At 38.8% G+C, this 24,556-nt stretch overlaps 1 long non-coding RNA gene across 1 annotated transcript in view; it reads right to left on the bottom strand.

Moving 5' to 3' along the window:
• Nucleotides 1-257: 257 nt before the first annotated feature.
• LOC103348678 (uncharacterized) overlaps nt 258-24,556 on the bottom strand; it is a 181,396-nt gene continuing 157,097 nt past the window's right edge. The window contains exons 4-5 of the long non-coding RNA XR_016230999.1: nt 5,671-5,710; nt 258-490 (exon numbers count right to left, since the gene is read on the bottom strand). This is a non-coding gene — a long non-coding RNA (uncharacterized LOC103348678). The remainder of the gene's footprint in view (nt 491-5,670; nt 5,711-24,556) is intronic.

The following is a 24,556-nucleotide window of genomic DNA, read 5'->3' as shown; positions in this document are numbered from 1 at the left end:
TACAGAGAAATCACCTCTATTTCCATCTGCTTTTGTTTCCATCCCTGTAGGATACAGTTTCCCCCAGATCCTCCTCTCCCCTACATCACACTCCCCAACATTCACCCCTACTCCCCATGCAGAGTTAAGTCTTCTTTAGATTTCTCATATCTGCAGTTCTCTGCCCTAAGCAAGGTGTGTTCATTCTCATGGCGATTGATTCTGAGCATCAAAAGCCTGAACTGTCGGTTAATAAATAAATGTACCACTAGAGAAGTAGAGAGAGGAGAAGGAAGATTTTATTTTATTAATAAGACAAAGGAGTTGGTCATCCTGTCTTCCTAATTTTCTATTTCTTTAAGGTTTGTTGGTTTGTTTTTTTTTCTAAGATGCAAGACACAAACTTCGACCTCCTTCGAGTCAGAACAGTGTCCAGTTTCATTTCGATAAATACACAATGTTTGGTTTTTGCACTCCGGGACACTAGTGACTTCATGAGCATCTACAGTTCCTAAAAATAAAGACATGTAAACAAAAAAATACATTTATTTGTGAGATATATTCACAAGGTCCTAGTCAGAATTTCAAACATAAAGCTTGGTGGCGAAATATTGGTGGGAAGGTCCCATTTGATCAGGCTTTAAATTACATTTAGAAGAGACTGCAAGTGCACCTGACTTGGTGTAGAAGACTAATTGACCTCCTTTTGGACTGAGTAAGCCTAGCATTGTGGACAATTCTAGGAGAAAGGTCAATGCAGGATGTCCTGCCATTGCAGGCAGGTAAGGGCCACAGGTACACGAAGTTCAAGTGCAGTTTCTCAGGCGGTCACTCGCACCGCTCCATGTCAAGTACCTCCTCCGCCCCACTCTCAGCCACCTCACCCAGGAGCCATTGTGGTAGATTCCAGATTACTGTTCTCTAAACTGATTTTCCTAGCCCTGAATTCCTTTACTGTTAGCTTTTTTTTTTTTTTTAAATAAAAGCCTTATGTGCAACGTATAAGCTTCCTTATATGTCCAGGAATAAGAAACAAAATAGAGAAAGAGTAAGAAGACAAAGGGAAGAAGGAATAGAGAGGGAGAAAAGATAATGGTGCTATACCAGCACACAGTGCCCAGATGTAACATACCAGAGATGAAGAGGAAGGAGAGAGAGACAGTGGCCAGATTTGTAGTCTGCTCACAAAGCTTCAATTGTCACACTTCATTAGAAGGTCCTGCAGTGGGTCTCCAGCCACAGCTTTCTCCTACTCTCAAATCTCCACCAGATTATTTCCACTTGGATGTCTGCCCCTTTGAAGCACCCTTCTAAAGCTCTCAGTGGCTTCCCTTTCAAATCTGCTTCTTTTCTTTGGCTTCACTTTTCTATTCATAGCACCACAACTTTCTAAATCACTCAGCCTAACCCCTCCCGTGCCACCATAGACTCCTCCCTCTCCTCCCTTCAATAACAGCAAGGTTATCATTTTCCTGGCATCATCGCTCTCCCTCATCCCTTCTTATCTGTTTTTTTTTTTTTTTTTTTTGACAGGCAGAGTGGACAGTGAGAGAGAGAGACAGAGAGAAAGGTCTTCCTTTGCCGTTGGTTCACCCTCCAATGGCCGCCGCGGCCGGCGCGCCGCGGCCGGCGCGCCGCGGCCGGCGCACCGCGCTGATCCGATGGCAGGAGCCAGGAGCCAGGTGCTTTTCCTGGTCTCCCATGGGGTGCAGGGCCCAAGCACCTGGGCCATCCTCCACTGCACTCCCTGGCCACAGCAGAGGGCTGGCCTGGAAGAGGGGCAACCGGGACAGAATCCGGCGCCCTGACCGGGACTAGAACCCGGTGTGCCGGCGCCGCTGGGCGGAGGATTAGCCTAGTGAGCCGCGGCGCCGGCCTCCTTCTTATCTGTTCTTAACCTTATCAGGCCCTGTCAGTTCATGAGCACCTGAAGTTTTAGTTTTTTTTTTCTTTTATTAAGCTTATTTAGTTTCATTGTTATTTGACAGTCATCTGACATTTTAATGATAAAGTCCTGGAACTTCATAGCGTGTTGGGTTTTGTTTCCCCAGGCCCATTCTGCTTGAGGATATTCCGAACCGAAAAGAGCAATCACTCCAGGGAATAAACTAAGAAAGTAAATTAGTAATAATGTTAATTATAAGAGTTACTATTTCTTGAGTACGCAGTTTGTTAGGTACTTTTAAAAAACCCTTTACATGAATTAAAACATTTAAGGTTCTCCATAAAATTCAATGAAGTAGATACTATTTGCACCTTACTTATGCTAGACAGAGAAACTTGAGATTAGAAATAATATTTGCATGATACACTGAAGTTTAGACCTGGACTCAAGGTCTCAAAATCATTACTTGTAAAATGAGGGAACAGAGAAGATCATCTTCAAGTTCCCTTTCTTGGAAAAATCTGAGATTCTACCCTATAGCTGAGGTGAGAAATTTTGTGTAGAATAAAAAGAGAATCCTGAAATTCTCCATATTCGATTATATTCTCAACAAGTCATTTGTAAAGCAAATTCATTTACTCAACAAACCCACCCAACAAATGTTCATTGAGTATCTACTAAGAAACCTTGTCCACAGTTTTCTGTGTGGCTCCTATAATCTAAATCTTCTCATTTGCTTCAATCCCTCCCTGTTAGTAAAAAAAATCCTTACCTGCAATAGACAGCAAGCCAAAGAACAGAAGAGCTAAGACAAGATAATGAATCTTCATGGCAAGGTAGCTCTGAAACAATAGTGTATCTCAAGAAGAGGAACCGATGTCAATGCAGGTATTAGAATCAGAACTACCGCATCTAGAGACATTCATGGGTGAATGGCACCTTCCATGCCCTAGTCTCTCTCAGATTTGTGGGGAGCCAACCCCTCTCCAAGCTGATGTACCTCCCATTTGTTGAGTTCACATTATGACACGTGCAAGCCTTTATTACATCTTCACAACTCTTCTAGCTCATCCATTTCCTCTCACAGTACCTCAGCCAGCCACCAGCAGGGCTTACCCTCAGTGCCTCCTAACACTTAAAAGATCTCTATCTTGATGGTCCCTTGGAGGTGTGACTTCTCCTCTGGACACTTTCTCCATGTAGGAGCAGTGCTTGCCCTTAATCCTGTACCTCTCTTCCTCAACTGGTTATCATGTTCCACCAAGAGCAATGCTACCCTTGTGTAGACATTTAAGAGAAACTGAGAGAGAAATTAAGAAACAAGAGAATTTATCAGGCTTGTTTAGAGCTGCATCCCAGAAAACCCCAATCCAAATGTGCTTGAAAACATGTGCTTGAAATCTTGCAGATTTCAAATAGGTCTTAATGGCAAAGACTATAAATGGAGATTCTATCAGTTGCTTGCCAAGAATTTCTGTTGGTGCAGTCAGGGAAGCAAACTGTCTTGTAAGGGATTGGATAACTAAGGATGACCCATCAAGTACCACTTGTCAGTAAGAGAGGGAGGAAAGGGACAAGAACAGAGCAATTCCTGGGAGAGGAAGAGGCTGACGATTATGCATGGGGTGGGAATATTCCACTTTAATGAAAACTGTAGCTCTCAACACATACATGCCAGGATGTAGAGTCTGGTGCCTTAGCACTTGCTGGGGAAGATATATACATCTGCAAAGATCAAAACTTTCTGATATCATGTGAGCAGAGTCAGGTCTCCCACTTCCTTTTGGCTCAAAGCTTTGGGGATGCCTCAGTACATTTTGTCTTTTTCGATGATTTTCCACCTAAGCAATTCCATGTGGTCATTAGAAACCTGAATCTTCACAGCCCCCAATTCAAGTTGCCTTTATCCTACAATAAACATTGTTGAAAATAATCATGTTATTACGCTAATATTTTACTTTCATTTCCTTTCAGTTGGTCCATGCAGCTGTTCTCTCATTAAGTGGGAGTTCCCCAAGGAAGAGGGAACAAAATTCTCTGATTCTGTGCCAAAAAATGGTCTAAACATAGTCAGTGGTCCTGGAAGCTTCTGGAACTATTGAACTGACTTCTCTTTTCCCCACTTTGTGTGTATGTGTGTTGGCTTGTGCTGTTTTTGTTCTTGGTTACTCCTATATTGATTCCTCTCACTCTCTACTGACTGGTCATATCAAAACTAACCCCTGCCACTCCATTTTTTATGCATATTATGTAAAATCTTTCCATTACTTCTTTCCTGAACATATTAGGCTACCACTTGTACATTCCATGCTATCCATACTAGATTATTTCTCTCTCTCCCTCCATCCCTTCTCATGTATTATTTTATTAAAGATTTTATTTATTTATTTGAGAGGTAGAGTTGCAGACAAAGAAAGGGAGAGACACAGAGAGAGGTCTTTCATCCACTGGTTCATTCCCCAAATGGCTGCAATGGCGGGAGCTGACCTGAGCTGAACTGAAGCCAGGAGCCAGGAGCTTCTTCCATGTCTCCCAAACAGGTGCAGAGGCTCAAGCACTTGGGAAATCTTCCATTGCTTTCCCAGGCCATAGTGGATAGCTGGATTGGAAGAGGGAGCTGCCAGTACTCGAACTGGTGACCATGTAGGATGACAGCACCACAGGCAGAGGCTTAGCCCACTACGCCACAGTGCTGGCCCCCTCAGGTATTAGTGCAGAGCGTACAACACCTCCTCTTCAAGAACTGATCTTCTGGGACTGGTATGTGGCACAGCGAGTTAAGCTGCAGCCTTCAACACTGGAATCCCATACCAGAGTGCGAGTTAGAATCTTGGCTGCCTCACTTCCTATCCAGCTCCCTGCTAATGTGCCTGGGAAAGCAGCAGAGGATGGTACCCTAACACTAGGGCCCCCTTTACCCATGTGAGAGACCTGTATGGAATTCCAGGTTCCTGGTTTTGGCTTAGTACAGATCTCACCATTGTGGATATTTAGGGAGAAAATCAAAAGATAGAAGATTGATCTCTCTCTCTCTCTCTCTCCCTCTTTCTCTCTCTGCCTCTTCCTTTCAAATAAATAAATTGTTGGAAAAAATATCTCATCTTCCTGGACTCTCTGGCCCTTTTCTACCTTTTCACTCTCATTCCAAACTTCAGAATCTTGGTTCTCCAGTAAAGCTTATTTGTTTAATCAGTATTTCTCCCTGCCATTGGTGAAAGCAGAGGGAGAGAGAGAGAGAGAGAGAATCTTCCTCTGACTCTGCTTCCCCCTCTGTGTTCAGTCTAATTTCAACCCCATTTTACACTGGCAATGACTAGATCAGACATTACCTGTTCCCTCCCCACACCTTGTCATCTAGAGGCTGCTCCCTCTTATTGTCAGACTTACATTCAAGATTCCTTTTATAGCCATTTATAAATATATGCTTTTTTGTTTTTCTGATACTATGAACATTTGCCTCTAGAAGCCTGGTTTCTACCCTGGTTTTCTCACATGCCTTATCTTCACATTCTTTTCAGCCTCTTTTCTCTTCTCAGAGAGGTTTTCTGGGCTTATGAGGTCAATCCCAGGGTCTTTTGCTTACCTGTATCCCTAGGCACTCCCTAGGAACCTCATGCTGACTGCTAGCACTGCCACCTTTTGTGTAAACTCTACCATCTTCACCATGCATCTCCAGACCAAATCACTCTCCCTAGGCTTTGGTCCCTTATCTGCTTATATCTGCTTATATCTCATCATCTTTTCCAGATCCACTGGATTAAATTCCCACTTAATGGACCCCGAGTAGGCAGACCCCAGATACTTACTGTATGACATCATCCTGGATCACCATGACTCCAACCATTCCTGTAAATGGATGAGAAAGATATTTTTCATGTTTGGGTACAGGCAAGAGTTTACACAATAATCTGTCTTATACATGGTAATTGTGAGTCATTCAAACAAATTGTGATTAGATATTTTTATCATAAATCCTTCTAAAACAGAATTGAAGGCAGTTTTTCAGTAGAGACAAAAAAGATTAAAATGAGATTATAAATTGGAAAAAAATAAGATAAAATCATAGACAAGACAGAGATGAGCCACAAATCTTGGTTGAATTTCTTCCATTAAAATGAGAGATTTAAAACTGCCAAAGTCATAGGGGCATAAAAAAGAGTATATCCATTACCAAGGACAAATAGGGCTGTTAGTCTTCTTGGTATTGAGATCTACACAAGATTTCTCCCATGGGTCCTCTTGGGAAGGTCAATGTGTGATGTGGGAACAATGAATTTGCTTATAATAAATACAATAGCATGTTTCATATAGCTATTCATTATAACATTCTTCAGTATAAACAGATGGTATATTATCCAAAAGCAATTTGATTAAAGCAGGCTATATGATGTCAAATAATATGGTCCATGTTTACAGCTCTCTAGGTGTTTGGCATAATGAATTTTTTTAAAAGATTTATTTGTTTATTTGAAAGGAGAGAGGTAAAGACAGAGAGAGAGTTGTATCTTCCATTTGCCAGCTCACTTCCCAAATGGCTACAATGGCTGGTGCTAGGCTAGGCAGAAGCCAGGAGCCAGGAACTTAATCAGGGTCTCCCACATGGGTACAGGGGCCCAAGTACTTGGGTCATCTTCTGCTCTTATCCCAGGCATATCAGCAGGGAGCTGGACTGGAAGTGGTGCAGGCAGCACTCAAACTGTCACTAATATGTATGCCCGTGTCACAGGCAACAGCTTAATCCACTGTGCCACAATGCCAGTCCCATGAAGAGTTAACATACTGAAAAATTTTAACTTTTCATGGTTATAAAATCCCTTTGAGAATTTAATGAAATATGAGGTTGTTTACCTGAAAAAAAAAAAAGAAATGAATGCATGCAGATATCCATAAAAGTCCACATTCCACAGCCTCCCCCTCCCCAAGACAATGCCTTAGGATACATGGACCACAGCTGAGTATCTGTGCTGCAGGGGGAACCGGCAAGGAGAAAATAATAAGTCTTGGGGATCAGAAGACTGGGAAAAGCTGGGGTCAGGACCAGGCCAAGCAGCCAGACAGCACCAGAGCAATACGACTTCATGAAGAATAAGGCACGGCCACCATTTTGCCCTCAGAACGGCAGTTCAGACAAATTATCATCACAATAGAAATACACCCTAGAGCCTGAAGAGACAAAGTACTGTCTTCAGACCTCCACCTCCTCAAAATGACTTTACAACAGTCACAGGGGACCAGTGACAAATCCTCCTTGATAATGACTGAATCTCTCTGTGCCTTACAAAATGGCCTTGTACGTCGTGTAAGGCACGAGCCAGTTCCAGGGCTAGGTCATTCTGAGGCCCTGGAGGCAGCTAGGTGGACTGTGGCAGGAAGCCCAGTGAAATTTAATCAGATGGTCTAATGGCAATTGTTGGGGAGGGAGATGGAGGCAGATATGTGGTAAGTACTCCTCCCAGAACTGGAGTAGAAAGTAATTTCCATTGTGTCTGTATCAGGTGAGATTAGTTAACCATGAAAAACTGTTCTCTCATAAAGATCAACTACTCAGGGCTGTGCTGGCTCCCCGATCATCAGGCTGCCTCCGTCATTGCTCCATCACACTCAACACACAGATCCTCATGGGCCAAGGTGAATTCCCATCATGCTCCACCTCCAACTATCTCTTTGCTGTCATCAGGAAAGCAGAACTGTTAGAAGACCCATACCCCCTCCCTTTCATCACTCTACCCTGAAAATGGGCTCTAGTCCCCAGGGTTTCTATTAAATGCTTATTTTTCTATCTCCATCTACTTGAAAGACACCTCAGCAAAGATGGAGAGAGAGACAGAATGAGAGAGAGAGAAAACAGGAGATAGAAAAAATGAGAGAGAGAGAGAGCTCTTTCATCCATTGCATCACTTTTCAAATACCCTAAACAGGACTGAGACAGGCCAAACCCAGGAGCCTGGGACTACTCCTGGATCTCCCACATGGGTGAAAGTGGCCCAGGCCCAGGTGTCTGAGCCATCATCTATTGCCTCCCAGGATACTTAGTAGGAAGCTGGATTGGGAGCAGAGTGGCTGGGAATTGAACCAGCACTCCAAATGGGATGTGGGAACCCCAAGTGGCAACTTCACGCACTGCCTACTTCCTGTTATACAAACCCTTTCAGAGCATAGACAGCATGAATATCTTCCCATATCATTCTATAAGAACAGCATAAGCTTATATCAATGTAAATAAGGACAGCTCAAAAATAAAACACTATGAAAAGTCTAGCTTTTTTACAATGACTTTTTGTTTAATTTTAAGGAATACAACTTCATGCATTTAATATATACAGATTTGGGAACATGATGATTCTTTTCCCCTTACCCTCCCTCCCACCCACCCATCTATACTCCCATCTTTTTTCCTCCTCCCTCTTCCTTTCCCATTCTTATTTTTTACAGAGATCAATTTTTCAGTAGATTGTATGTGTCTGAAAATCTCTCCATTTCTTCTAGGCTTCCTGATTTGTTGGGATGCCACTCTGTAGTAATTTCTGATGATTCTTTTTATTTCTGTGGTATCTGTTGTTACATTTCCTTTTTCATTTCCAATTTTGTTAATTTGGGTGTTCTGGTTTGGTTTTTTTTTTTTTTTTTTTTTTTTGGTTAGTTGAGCCAATGGTGTGTCTATTTTGTTCATTTTTTCAAAACACCAGGTCTTCATTTCATTGATCTTTTCTATTGCTTTTCTTGGTTTGAATTTTGTTTATTTCTTCCTTAATTTTAATTATTTCTTTCCTCCTACTAATTTGGGGTTTGGATTGTTGTTGTTCTAGGTCCTTGAGATGCACTGACAACTCATTTGGTGACAACTCAACTGGTGACTTTCCAGTTTCTTGATGTAGGCACTAATTGCTATAAACTTCCCTCTTCACACTTCTTTTGCTGTATCCCATAAGTTTTGATATGTGTTATTCTCATCTTCATTCATTTCCAGAAATTATGACCAACTGTTCATTTAGGAGCATACTGTTCAGTCTCCATGTGTTTACACATGTTCTTGAGATTCTTTAGTTGTTGGTTTTAAGCTTCAATCCATTGGGATAAGATAAGATGCATGGTATAGGCAACTATATGCTTCCTGTACTAGGATATTCCTTTCTTTCTCCAACTTAGGGAAGTTTTCTGTAATTATTTCACTAAGTAGGCCTTCTAGTCCCCTCACTCTTTCCACTCCTTCAGGCACTCCTATGACCCGTATGCTTGGTCGCTTGATAGTAACCCATATATCTTCAACACTATATTTTAGTTTTCTGATTTTTTCTTCTTCTTTTTGGTCTCACTGTAAAATTTACAGAGATCTGTATTCTAGCTCATATATTCTTTATTCTGCCTTACCAACTCTTTTTAAGGCATTCCAAAGCATTTTTCTTTGATCCATTGAATTCTTAATTTATAGTATTTCATTTTGATTTCTCTTTAAGTTCTCAACTTCATGAGAAAACTTCTCATTCATATCATACATAGTTTTTTTTGAGCTCATGGATTTCCTTCTGATTGATTTTGAGCAGTCCAATGATTCATTTTTTGAATTCCATTTCCAGAATTTCCTTAATCTCTTCACCTTCACATTCATTTTTTAACTTTTATTTAATAAATATAAATTTCCAAAGAATAGCTTTTGGATTACAGTGGATTTCCCTCCCCCCATAATTTCCCTCCCACCTGCAACCCTCCCATCTCCCACTCCCTCTCTCATTCCATTCACATCAAGATTCATTTTCAATTATCTTTATATACAGAAGATCATTTAGTATATATTAATTAAAGATTTCAACAGTTTGCAAACACACAGAAACACAAAGTATAGAGTACTGTTAGAGTACAAGTTATAGCATTAATTCACATTGTACAACACATTAAGGATAGAGATCCTACATGAGGAGTAAGTGCACAGTGACTCCTGTTGTTAATTTAACAATTGACATTCTTGGTAATGGCATCAGTAATCACCATAGGTCATGAGCTGCCAAGGCTATGGAAGCCTGTTGAGTTTGCCAACTCTTATCTTATTTAGACAAGGCCATAGTCAAAGTGGAAGCTCTCTCCTCCCTTCAGAGAAAGGTATCTCCTTCTTTGATTGCCCGTTCTTTCCGCTGGGATTTCACTCCCACACACAGAGATCTTTTATTTGGTGGTTTGTTTTGTGTGTGTGTGTGTGTGTGTGTGTTTTTGCCAGAGTGCCTTTGCTTTCCATGCCTGAAATACTCTCATGGGCTCTTCAGCCAGATCCGAATGCCTTAAGGGCTGATTCTGAGGCCAGAGTGCTGTTTAGGACATCTGCCGTTCTATGAGTCTGCTGTGTATCCTGCTTCCCATGTTGGATCGTTCTCTCCTTTTTAATTCTATCAGTTAGTATTAGCAGACACTAGTCTTGGTTATGTGATCCCTTTGACTCTTAATCCTATCATTCTGATCAATTGGGAACTGAAATTGATCACTTTGACTAGTGAGATGGCATTGGTGCATGCCACCCTGATGGGATTGAATTGGAATCCCCTGGCACGTTTCTAACTCTACTGTTTGGGGCAAGTCTGATTGAGCATGTCCCAAACTGTACATCTCCTCATTCTCTTATTCGCACTCTTATACTTAACAGGGATCACTTTTCAGTTAAATTTAAACACCTAAGAATAATTGTGTGCTAATTACAGAATTCAACCAATAGTACTAAGTAGAACAAAAAAATACTAAAAGGGATAAAGCATTAAGTTGTTCATCAACAGTCAGGACAAGGGCTGATCAAATCACTGTTTCTCATAGTGTCCATTTCACTTCAACAGGTTTCCTCTTTTGTGGTTGGTTAGTTGTCACCCATCAGGGAGAACATATGATATGTGTCCCTTTGGGACTGGCTTATTTCACTCAGCATGATGTTGTCCAGGTTCCTCTATTGTGTTGCAAATGACTGGATTTCATTGCTTTTTATTGCTGTGTAGTATTATATAGAGTACATATTGCATAATTTCTTTTTTTTAACTTTTATTTAATGAATATAAATTTCCAAAGTACGACTCATGTGTTACAATGGCTTCCCCCCCATACCGTCCCTCTCACCCACAACCCTCCCCTTTCCCACTCCCTCTCCCCTTCCATTCACATCAAGATTCATTTTCGATTATCTTAATATACAGAAGATCAGCTTAGTATACATTAAGTAAGGATTTCAACAGTTTGCTCCCACACAGAAACATAAAGTGAAAAATAATAGATGATTTTTTTTAAATGATGATGAAATCAGATCAGACCTATTGTCATGTTTAATCCCAGTGAGAGTCAAGTTGGGAATTGATAATTTCTTTTTTGTTTTTTTTTTTTTTTTACAGAAGATCAGTTTAGTATGCATTAAGTAAAGATTTCAACAGTTTGCACCCCCATAGAAACACAAAGTGAAATATATTGTTTGAGTACTCGTTATAGCATTAAATCTCAATGCACAGCACATTAAGGACAGAGATCCCACATGAGGAGTAAGTGCACAGTGACTCCTGTTGTTGACTTTACCAATTGACACTCCTGTCTATGGCATCAGTAATCTCCCTATGCTCCAGTCATGAGTTTCCAAGGCTATGGAAGCCCTCTGAGTTCTCCGACTCTTATCTTGTTTAGACAAGGTCATAGTCAAAGTGGAGGTTCTCTCCTCCCTTCAGAGAAAGGTACCTCCTTCTTTGATGACCTGTTCTTTCCACTGGGATCTCACTCACAGAGATCTTTTGCCAGAGTGTCTTGGCTTTCCATGCCTGAAATACTCTCATGGGCTTTTCAGCCAGATCCGAGTGCCTTTAGGGCTGATTCTGAGGCCAGAGTGCTATTTAGGACATCTGCCATTCTATGAGTCTGCTGAGTATCTCACTTCCCATGTTGGATCACTCTCCCCCTTATTTATTCTATCGGTTAGTGTTAGCAGGTACTAGACTTGTTTATGTGCTCCCTTTGACTCTTAGTCCTTTCATTATGATCAATTGTGAACTGAAATTGATCACTTGGAATAGTGAGATGGCATTGGTACATGCCACCTTGATGGGATTGAATTGGAATCCCCTGGTATGTTTCTAACTCTACCATTTGGGGCAAGTCAGCTTGAGCATGTCCCAAATTATACATCTCTTCCCTCTCTTATTCCCACTCTTATGTTTAACAGGGATCACATTTCAGTTAATTTTTAACACTTAAGAATAACTGTGTATTAATTACAGAATTAAACCAGTCATATTAAGTAGAACAGACAAAAAAACTACTAAGAGGGATAATGTATTTATTTATTGCTGTGTAGTATTATATAGAGTACATATTGCATAATTTCTTTATCCAGTCTACTGTTGATGGGCATTTAAGTTGCTTCCAAGTCTTAGCTATTGTGAATTGAGCTGCAATAAACATTAATGTGCAGACAGCTTGTTTGTTTGCCAATTTAATTTCCTTTGGGTAAATTCCAAGGAGTGGGATGGCTGGGTTGTATGGTAGGGTTATATTCAGGTTTCTGAGGAATCTCTAGACTGACTTCCATGGTGGCTGTACCAATTTGCATTCCCACCAACAGTGGGTTAGTGTCCCTTTTTCCCCACATCCTCGCCAGCATCTGTTGTTGGTAGATTTTTATATGTGAGCCATTCTGACCATGGTGAGGTGAAACCTCATTGTGGTTTTGATTTGCATTTCCCTGATTGCTAGCAATCCTGAACATTTTTTTCATGTGTCTGTTGGCCATTTGGATTTCCTCTTTTGAAAAATGTCTATTGAGGTCCTTGGCCCATCTCTTAAGTGAGTTGTTTGTTTTGATGTTGTGTAGTTTCTTGATCTCTTTGTAGATTCTGGTTATTAACCCTTTATCTATTGCATAGTTTGCAAATATTTTTTCCCATTCTGTCGGTTGCCTCTTCACTTTCCTGACTGCTTCTTTTGCAGTACAGAAACTTCTCAATTTGATGCAATCCCAAATGTTAATTTTGGCTTTGACTACCTGTGCCTCTGGGGTCTTTTCCAAGAAGTTTTTGCCTGTGCCAATATCTTGCAGGGTTTCTCCAATGTTTTCTAATAATTTGATGGTGTCGGGTCATAGATTTAAGTCTTTAATCCATGTTGAGTGGATTTTTGTGTAAGGTGAAAGGTAGGGGTCTTGCTTCATGCTTCTGCACATGGAAATCCAGTTTCCCAGCACCATTTATTGAATAGACTGTCCTTACTCCAGGGATTGGTTTTGGATCCTTGATGAAATATAAGTTGGCTGTAGATTGATTTCTGGTGTTTCAATTCTGTTCCATTGGTCTATCCATCTGTTTCTGTACCAGTACCATGCTGTTTTGATAACAACTGCCCTGTAGTATGTCCTGAAATCTGGTATTGTGATGCCTCCGGTTTTATTTTTGTTGTGCAAGATTGCTTTAGCTATTTGAGGTCTCCTGTGTCTCCATATGAATTTCAGCATCTCTTTTTCCAGAGCTGAGAAGAAGGTCTTTGGTATTTTGATTGGTATTGCATTGAATCTATAAATTACTTTTGAGAGAATGGACATTTTGATGATATTGATTCTTCCAATCCATGAGCATGGAAGATTTTTCCATTTTTTGGTATCCTCTTCTATTTCTTTCTTTAAGATTTTGTAATTCTCATCGTAGAGATCTTTAACGTCCTTGGTTAAGTTTATTCCAAGGTATTTGATTGTTTTGTGGCTTTTGTGAATGGGATTGATCTTAGAAGTTCTTTCTCAGCCATGGCATTGCCTGTGTATACAAAGGCTGTTGATTTTTGTGCACTGATTTTATATCCTGCTACTTTGCCAAACTCTTCTATGAGTTTCAATAGTCTCTTAGTAGAGTTCTTTGGATCCCCTAAATAAAGAATCATATCATCTGCAAAGAAGGATAGTTTGAGTTCTTCCTTCCCAATTTGTATCCATTTAATTTCTTTTTCTTGCCTAATGGATCTGGCTAAAACTTCCAGAACTATATTGAATAGCAGTGGTGAGAGTGGGCATCCCTGTCTGGGACCTTCACATTCTAATATTTAAATGTTGTACTGCCCCTGGTTCTAGGCCCAGCCTCTCCTCTTCTGATCTCTGTTATGACCTGGGAAAGCAATAGAAGATGGCCCGAGTGCTTGGGCCCCTGCACCCACATGGGAGACCAGAAAGAAGCTCCTAGCTCCTAGCTCCTGGCTCCTGGCTTCTATAGCCATTGTGTCCATCTAGGGAGTGAACCAGTGGCTGGAAGACCTCTCTCTCTGTCTCTACCTCTGTCTGTAACTCTGTCTTTCAAATAAATAAAATAAATCTTAAAAAAAGAACACAGTACTCCTCCAGAATTAGATCCTGAACTGAAGGAAATCTATAAAATGAAGATATAGAATTCAAAATAATGCTTGCAAGGATACTCAATGAGATGCAAAAGAACACAGACAAATTAAAGAAATGAGGAAATTAATGTGTGGCATGAATGAAAATATTACTAAGGAGATAGAACTCATTAAAAAACAAATAGAAATTTTGGAGATGAAGTCTTCAATCAGTGAAATAAAAATATGATTGAGAGCTTTAACAATAGAGTAGACTAAGTTGAGGAAAGAATTTGTGATCTCAGGGACAAGAAATTTGAAATCAGACAAAAATAAAGAAAAAAAAACAAAACCCCAGAAAGTATGCAAACACATGGAGACTGAACAACATGCTCCTGAATGAACACTGGGTCATTCAAGAAATCAAAAGAGAAATCAAAAACTTTCTGGAAGTAAATGAAGACAACAACACAACATATCAAAACTTATGGGATACAGCAAAAGCAGTATTGAGAGGCAAATTTATAGCAATAGGTGCCTATACCAAGAAATTGGAAAGGTACCAAATAAATGAGCTTTCAGCGCACCTCAAGGACCTAGAAAAACTGCAGCAAACCAAACCCAAATCTAGTAGGAGAAGAGAAATAATTAAAACCAGAGAAGAAATTAACAGGATTGAATCCAAAAAAAAATTACAAAAAATCAGCCAAGCGAGAAGCTGGTTTTTTGAAAAAATAAACAAAATTGACACCCCATTGGCCCAACTAACTAAAAAAAGAAGAGAAAAGACCCAAATCAATAAAATCAGAGATGAAAAAGGAAACGTAACAACAGACACCACAGAAATAAAAAGAATCATCAGAAATTACTACAAGGACTTGTATGCCAGCAAACAGGAAAACCTATCAGAAATGGATAGATTCCTGGACACATGCAGTCTACCTAAATTGAACCATGAAGACATCGAAAACCTAAATAGACCCATAACTGAAACAGAAATTGAAACAGTAATAAAGGCCCTCCCAACAAAGAAAAGCCCAGGACCAGATGGATTCACTGCTGAATTCTACCAGACATTTAAAGAAGAACTAATCCCATTTCTTCTCAAACTATTCAGAACAATCGAAAAAGAGGGAATCCTCCCAAATTCTTTCTATGAAGCCAGCATCACCTTAATCCCTAAGCCAGAGAAAGATGCAGCACTGAAAGAAAATTACAGACCAATATCCCTGATGAACATAGACGCAAAAATCCTCAATAAAATTCTGGCCAATAGAATACAACAACACATCAGGAAAATCATCCACCCAGACCAAGTGGGATTCATCCCTGGTATGCAGGGATGGTTCAACATTCGCAAATCAATCAATGTGATTCACCACATTAACAGACTGCAGAAGAAAAACCATATGATTATCTCAATTGATGCAGAGAAAGCATTTGATAAAATTCAACACCCTTTCATGATGAAAACTCTAAGCAAATTGGGTATAGAAGGAACATTCCTCAATATAATCAAAGCAATTTATAAAAAACCCACAGCCAGCATCCTATTGAATGGGGAAAAGTTGGAAGCATTTCCACTGAAATCTGGCACCAGGCAGGGATGCCCACTCTCACCACTGCTATTTAACATAGTTCTGGAAGTTTTAGCCAGAGCCATCGGACAAGAAAAAGAAATCAAAGGAATACAAATCAAGAAGGAAGAAGTCAAACTATCCCTCTTTGCAGACGATATGATTCTGTACTTAGAGGATCCAAAGAACTCTACTAAGAGACTATTGGAACTCATAGAGGAGTTTGGCAAAGTGGCAGGATATAAAATCAATGCACAAAAATCAACAGCCTTTGTATACACAAGCAATGCCATGACTGAGAAAGAGCTGCTAAGATCAATCCCATTCACAATAGCTACAAAAACAATCAAATACCTTGGAATAAACTTAACCAAGGACGTTAAAGATCTCTACGATGAAAACTACAAAACCTTAAAGAAAGAAATAGAAGAGGATACCAAAAAATGGAAAAATCTTCCATGCTCATGGATTGGAAGAATCAACATCATCAAAATGTCCATTCTCCCAAAAGCAATTTATAGATTCAATGCAATCTCAATCAAGATACCAAAGACATTCTTCTCAGATCTAGAAAAAATGATGCTGAAACTCATATGGAAACACAAGAGACCTCGAATAGCTAAAGCAATCTTGTACAACAAAAACAAAGCCGGAGGCATCACAATACCAGATTTCAGGACATACTACAGGGCAGTTGTTATCAAAACAGCATGGTACTGGTACAGAAACAGATGGATAGACCAATGGAACAGAATTGAAACACCAGAAATCAATCTACAGCCAACTTATATTTGATCAAGGATCTAAAACCAATTCCTGGAGCAAGGACAGTCTATTCAATAAATGGTGCTGGGAAAACTGGATTTCCACGTGCAGAAGCATGAAGCAAGACCCCTACCTTACACCTTACACAAAAATCCACTCAACATGGATTAAAGACCTAAATCTACGTCCTGACACCATTAAGTTATTAGAGAACATTGGAGAAACCCTTCAAGATATTGGCACAGGCAAAGAATTTCTGGAAAAGACCCAGGAGGCACAGACAGTCAAAGCCAAAATCAACTATTGGGATTGCATCAAATTGAGAAGTTTCTGTACTGCAAAAGAAACAGTCAGGAGAGTGAAGAGACAACCGACAGAATGGGAAAAAATATTTGCAAACTATGCAACAGATAAAGGGTTAATAACCAGAATCTACAAAGAGATCAAGAAACTCCACAAAAACAAAACCAACAACCCACTTAAGAGATGGGCCAAGGACTTCAATAGACATTTTTCAAAAGAGGAAATCCAAATGGCCAACAGGCACATGAAAAAATGTTCAAGGTCACTAGCAATCAGGGAAATGCAAATCAAAACCACAATGAGGTTTCACCTCACCCGGTTAGAATGGCTCACATGCAGAAATCTACCAACAACAGATGCTGGCGAGGATGTGGGGAAAAAGGGACACTAACCCACTGTTGGTGGGAATGCAAACTGGTCAAGCCACTATGGAAATCAGTCTGGAGATTCCTCAGAAACCTGAATATAACCCTACCGTTCGACCCAGCCATCCCACTCCTTGGAATTTACCCAAAGGAGTTTAAATTGATAAACAAAAAAGCGGTCTGCACCCTAATGTTTATTGCAGCACAATTCACAATAGCCAAGACCTGGAACCAACCTAAATGCCCATCAATGATAGACTGGATAAAGAAATTATGGGATATGTATTCTTTAGAGTACTATACCGCAGTAAGAAACAACGAAATCCAGTCATTTGCAAAAAAATGGAGGAATCTGGAACACATCATGCTGAGTGAAGTAAGCCAGTCCCAAAGGGACAAATACCATATGTTCTCCCTGATCGGTGACAACTGACTGAACACCAAAAAGGAAACCTGTTGAAGTGAAATGGACACTATGAGAAATGGTGACTTGATCAGCATAGCCCTGACTGCTAATGGACAACTTAATACATTATCCCTCATAGTATTTTTTTTTGTCTGTTCTACTTAATATGACTGGTTTAATTCTGTAATTATCACACAGTTATTCTTAAGTGTTGAAAATTAACTGAAATGTGATCCCTGTTAAACATAAGAGTGGGAATAAGAGAGGGAAGAGATGTATAATTTGGGGCATGCTCGGGCTGACTTGCCCCAATTGGTAGAGTTGGAAACATACCAGGGGACTCCAATTTAATCCCATCAAGGTGGCATGTGCCAATGCCATCTCACTACTCCAAGTGATCAATTTCAGTTCACAACTGATCATAATGAAAGGACTAAGAGTCAAAGGGAGCACATAAACAAGTCTAGTATCTGCTAACACTAACCGATAGAATAAATAAAGGGGAGAGTGATCCAACATGGGAAGTGAGATACTCAGCAGACTCATAGAATGGCGGATGTCCTAAATAGCACTCTGGCCTCAGAATCAGCCCTAAAGGCACTCGGATCTGGCTGAAAAGCCCATGAGAGTATTTCAGGCATGGAAAGCCAAGACACTCTGGCAAAAAGATCTCTGTGAGTGAGATCCCAGTGGAAAGAACAGGTCTTCAAAGAGGGAGGTGCCTTTCTCTGAAGGGAGGAGAGAACCTCCACTTTGACTATGACCTTGTCTAAACAAGATAAGAGTCGGAGAACTCAAGGGGCTTCCATAGCCTTGGAAACTCATAACTGGTGCATAGGGAGATTACTGATGCCATAAACAGGAGTGTCAATTGGTAAAGTCAACAACAGGAGTCACTGTGCACTTACTCCTCATGTAGGATCTCTGTCCTTAACGTGCTGTACACTGAGGCTTAATGCTATAACGAGTACTCAAACAGTATATTTCACTTTGTGTTTCTATGGGGGTGCAAACGACTGAAATCTTTACTTAATGTACACTAAACTGATCTTCTGTAAAAAAAAAAAAAAAAAAAAAAGAAAGAAATTATCAATTCCCAACTTGACTCTCACTGGGATTAAACATGACAATAGGTCTGATCTGATTTCATCATCATTTAAAAAAAAATCATCTATTATTTTTCACTTTATGTTTCTGTGTGGGAGCAAACTGTTGAAATCCTTACTTAATGTATACTAAGCTGATCTTCTGTATATTAAGATAATCGAAAATGAATCTTGATGTGAATGGAAGGGGAGAGGGAGTGGGAAAGGGGAGGGTTGTGGGTGGGAGGGACGGTATGGGGGGGGGAAGCCATTGTAACACATGAGTCGTACTTTGGAAATTTATATTTATTAAATAAAAGATAAAAAAAAAAACAAATCCAATTAGGAAAATATGTAACCCCCAACATTTGACAAGACTCTATAGTCAGCTTTCAGTTTTATAGAATCAGCAACTTGGGGCACATAAAACAAGCTCAAATATGTTATTCAAGAAATGGGCCATACAATTCCATTGTTTAATCAGCAGAAAAAAAAAAACAACTAAAAAGAATAAATAAAGTCTACATGAAATATGAAATATCATTAAATGACCAAATATTCATATTCTATGTGTTCCTGAAGAAGAAAAGGAAAAAGGTATTGAGAACATGCTAAATGAAATAATGCTTGAAAATTTCCCAAGTCTTGAAAGAGACATGAACATCAAGATACAAGAAGCTCAAAGAACCTCAGACAGACTGAAACATAGAAGGTCTTCTCCAGGGCATATTGTGGTGAAATTATTAAAATCAAGGACAAGGAAAGAATCCTAAATACAGTGACAGAAAGGCATTGAGTAACATATAAATCAATCAGATTAACATCAGACTTCTCAGTGGAAACCCTACAGGACAGAAGAGAGTAGGATAATATTGTCAAGTTCTTAAAAAGAAAAAAAAATTCCAACCAACCAAGAATACTATATCCAGTGAAGCTACCTTTAAAAAGAGAAAGAGAAATTAAGTATTTTTTCAGATAAGCAAAAACTGAGAGATTTCATTACCACCAGATCAGCCTTTCAAGAAATTATGAAGAGTGTCCTGCATTGGAAGTAAATGTCATGAAAACATGTATCACCACCAAATCCACTAACAGTGCAGGTAGAATAATTATCCAATCAACAAAATGACAGATCTTAGTTCTTACATATTAAAACTGCCCTTGAATGTAAATGAATTAAATTCACCAACCAAAGGACTTAGGTTGGCTGAATCAATAAAAACAAAAACCTGCAAGCCCACCATATGCTATCTGCAATAAACTCACTTCAAAAACAAAGAAACACACAGACTCAAAGTGAGGGGTTGGAAAAAATTATGCCAGGCGAAAGGAAACCAAAGGTGAGCAGGTACAGCCATCCTAATATCAGACAAAACACGACTTTAAATCAAAAACTGTAAAAGAAATAAAGAAGGACATGATACTTTGAAAAAATGTTCAACAAGAAGACATAGAAATCATAAATATATAAGTATCCAACACAATAACACTAGAGGTATACAGAAAATACTATTAGACCTAATGGTAGAGATAGCCTCCAATACAATAATAGTGGGTAACTTCAACACTGCATTCTCATCAATGGGTAGCTCAACTAGACAAAACATTCAATAAGGATACATGAGAGTTGAAGAATACTATCAAGCAAATGGACCCAACACATATTTACAGGATACATGTTCTTCTCATTTAACACAAGGAACATTTTCTAGGATAGACCACATATTAGGCCACAAATTCAAAAGGATAGAAATTACACTATGTATCTTATCATACCCTATTAATTAAACTAGAAACCAATAACAAGAACAACAGAACACTCAAATACTTGGAAATTAACACACTAGTGAATGATCAATGGATCATGGAAGAATTTAAAGAGGAAACCAAAAGATTTTGTGAAATAAATGAAAATGAAAACACAACATATCAAAATCTGTGGGCTACATCAAAAACAGCATTAAGAGTAAAGTTTATAGCATTAAGTGCTTACATTAAAAAAAGGAAAATGTGTCAAATTAAATATACATTCTGAAGACTTAGAAAAACAAAAGCAAAATAAACCCAAATCAGCAGGAGGCAAGAAATAATGATTACAGCAGAAATAAACAAAATTGAAACTAAAAAAAAATACAAAGAGCAACAAAACCAAAAGTTGGTTTTTGAGAAGATAAGCAAAATAGATAAACCCCTAGCCAGAATAACAAAGAAAAAAAAGAAAAAAAAACTCAAAAAAATAGATATGTAAAATAAGACATTATAGCTGACACCACTGAAATATAAAAGATCTTAAAAAACTAGTAGGAAGAACTGTATGCTAATAAACTGGAAAACCTCAAAGAAATGGATTAATTCCTGGATTCACATAACCTACCCAGAGCAAATAAAGAAGACAATCAAAACAGACTCATAACCAGCAATTAAATTAAAGCAGTAATCAGAAGTCTTCCATCAATTCTGGGACTTGATGGCTTTACTACTGAATTTACAAAACATTCAGAGAGGAAATAACTCCAATAGTTTATAAACTACTCCAAATTTTGTACAGGATGGAATTCTGACAAACTCTTTCTTTGAGGTCAGCATTACTTTGACACCAAAACCAAAGCCACAACACAAAAACTACAGACCTATATCCTTAATGAGCACAGATGCAAAGATTCTCAACAAAATACTAGCAAATCAAATCCAAAACCACATCCAAAGAACATACATCATGATCAAGTGGTATTTATCCCAGAAATGCAAGGGTGGTTCAACATTTACAAATCAATAAATGTCATTAAGCACATCAATAGAATGACCAGAACCATATGGTCTTCTCAATAGATGCAAAGAAAACACTGGATAAGATTCAACACCCCTTCATGATAAAAAACCCTCCAGAAATTAGTTATAGAAGGAACATTCCTCAAAATTATATAGACTGTATATCATAAACCAACAGCCAAAATCATACTGAGTGGGGAAAAACTGAAAGCATTTCCCTTCAGATCTAGAACAAGACAAAGATATTTACTTTCACCACTCTAATTCAATAGAGTACTGAAAGTTTAAGCAAGAACAGTTATAGAGGAGAAAGTAATAAATGGCATCAAAATTGGAAAAGAGGAAGTCAAATTATCCATCTTTGCAGATGGCATCATGCTGTACATGTTAAAACTAAACACTCCAGTAAAAATCTCTTACAATTGACAAACCAATTCAGTAAACTTGTAGGTTACAAAAGAAACATACATGAAAGAGTAGCTTTTCGTATACTAATGATGTATTCACAGAAAGAAAAATCAAAAAAGAAATCCCATTCACAATAACCACAAAAAATCAACTATTTAGGATTAAATTGAACCAAAGAAGTAAAAGATCTGTACAATGAAAATTATCAAACAATGATGAACGAAATCATCAAGGACACAAAAAATAGAAAGATATCCTATGCTCATAGGTTGGAAGAATCTATATCATGAAAATATCTACTTAATACTACCTAAAGCAATCTACAGATTCAACAAAACCCCTATAAAAATACCAATGGCATTCTTTACAGAGTTAGAAAAAACCCTAAAATACATATGGAATCACAAAAGACCCCAAATAGCCAAAGCATTCCTGAACAAGAAAAACCAAGATGGAGGCATCTCAACACCTAATTTCTAAGCATACCACAAAGCTATAGTAATTGAAACAGCGTGATAGTAGCATAAAAACTGATACTTAGATCAGTGGAAGAGAATAGAGCCCAGAAATTAGATCATGTACATACAGCTAACTGATTTTTGACAAATGTGCTCAGACCATACTGTGGAATAAGGATAATTTCTTCAACAAATGGTGCTAGCAAAACTGATGTATACATGTAGAAGAATGGAATTAGATCCATACTTCTCATCATATAGAAAAATCAATTCAAGATGGATCAAATACCTAAATTTAATATCTGTGACTATAAAGCTGCTGGAAGAAAACATAAGGGGGCTGGCGCCGTGGCTCACTAGGCTAATCCTCCGCCTTGAGGCGCCAGCACACCAGGTTCTAGTCCCGGTCAAGGCACCAGATTCTGTCCCTGTTGCCCCCCTTCCAGGCCAGCTCTCTGCTGTGGCCAGGGAGTGCAGTGGAGGATGGCCCAAGTGCTTGGGCCCTGCACCCCATGGGAGACCAGGATAAGTACCTGCCTCGCTCCTGCCATCGGATCAGTGCGGTGTGCCGGCCGCAGTACGCCAGCCGCGGCGGCCATTGGAGGGTGAACCAATGGCAAAGGAAGACCTTTCTCTCTGTCTCTCTCTCTCTCACTGTCCACTCTGCCTGTCAAAAAAATTTTAAAAAATAAAAAAAAAGAAAACATAAGGGAAACACTCTAAGACATTGGTGTAGGATATGACTTCTGGGACAATACTCTCAAAGCACAGGCAACAAAATGGAAGCTTTTACATAGCAAAGAAAATGATCAACAGCGTGAAGAGATATCCAACAGCATGGTAAAAAATATTTTCAAACCACCTATCTGGCAAAGGATTAATGTCCTAAATATATCAGCTATTTTAAAAACTCAGCAACAACAACAAAAACCAACCAATCCAGTTGACAAATGGGCAAAGGACTTCAATAGACAGTTCTCAAAAGAAAAAATACAAATGTCCAACAAATATATGAAATAATGCTCAGTGTCACTAGCCATCAGGGAAACTTAAATAAAACCACAATGTGATATAACCTCACTCTTTTCAGAATAGCAAAAATCCAAGACACTGGTGAGGATGTAGAGAAAGTGGAACACTTATACACTGTTGGTGAGAATGTAAATTAGTGCAGTCACTGTGAAAAAGTGTGGAAATTTCTTCAAAAACTGGAAATAGATTTGCCATATGATCCAGCAATCCCATTACTAGTTATATACCTGCAAGACTTGAATATGATGTATCAAAGAGATACCTGCACCACCATGTTTATAGAAATACTGTTCACAATAGTCAAAATTTGGAACCAACCACCGTGTCTATCATCAGATGAATGGGTAAAGAAAATATGGTATAAAAAAAGGAAAATGTGGTATTTACATATAATGGAATATTATTCAGCTATAAAAAGAATGAAATTCTAACATTTGCATCAAAATGGATGCAACTGGAAGACAACATATTGAGAGAAATAAGCCAGACACAGAAAAACAAATATTGCATGTTCTCCCTTATATTAAAGGACAAAGAAAAAAGAAAAAGAAGGAAATATCTGTGTGCATCAGTATTGCTGAAAATACAGTTTTGTAAAACTTTATTTTATACCTTTGTCAAACTAATGATTAAGAATGTTATACTTCTATGGTTTTAATGATCTGTGGTTACTTTAAAATTACTATATATGGGTGAAATGGTCATTTTTCTATTTAATTATTTCTTACAGCCATTACATATTCGCACTAAACTAAGATCTTTTGCTTTTTACTTATTAAACTTCTTATTAAGCATTTTTACTGTAATGTAAATTTAACATGTCAACTCAAAAACTAAAAAAAAGAAAGGGAGAATAAAGGAGTCTGGGAGAGAGAGGAGGAGGGAAGGAGGGAGGGAGGAAGGAAGAGAATATCATTATGTTCTTAGAATTATATCTGCAAATCACATTGAATATGTTTAAAAAACTAATTTTTTTTTCAAAAAGTAGTAATAGAGGGGCCAGCAATGGTGTTCAGCAGGTTAAACCACCATTTGTGATGCTGGCATCCCATATCTGAACATCAGATTTCTGGCTACTCCACTTCCAATCAACCTCCAGGCTAATGTGCCTGGAAAGCAGTGGAAGATGGCCCAAGTACTTGGGCCCCTGCCACCCTTATGAAAGACACAGATGGAGTTCCTGGCTCCTGGCCCCAGCTTGGCCCTGTCCAAGTCATTGCAGTC

This window comes from Oryctolagus cuniculus, chromosome 3 (assembly GCF_051225735.1).
Source record: "Oryctolagus cuniculus isolate XC-2025 breed Fujian yellow rabbit chromosome 3, ASM5122573v1, whole genome shotgun sequence".
Taxonomy (NCBI): Eukaryota; Metazoa; Chordata; class Mammalia; order Lagomorpha; family Leporidae; genus Oryctolagus; species Oryctolagus cuniculus.
Note: the sequence above shows the minus strand (reverse complement) of the source record. Positions and strands in the feature narration are given on the sequence as shown.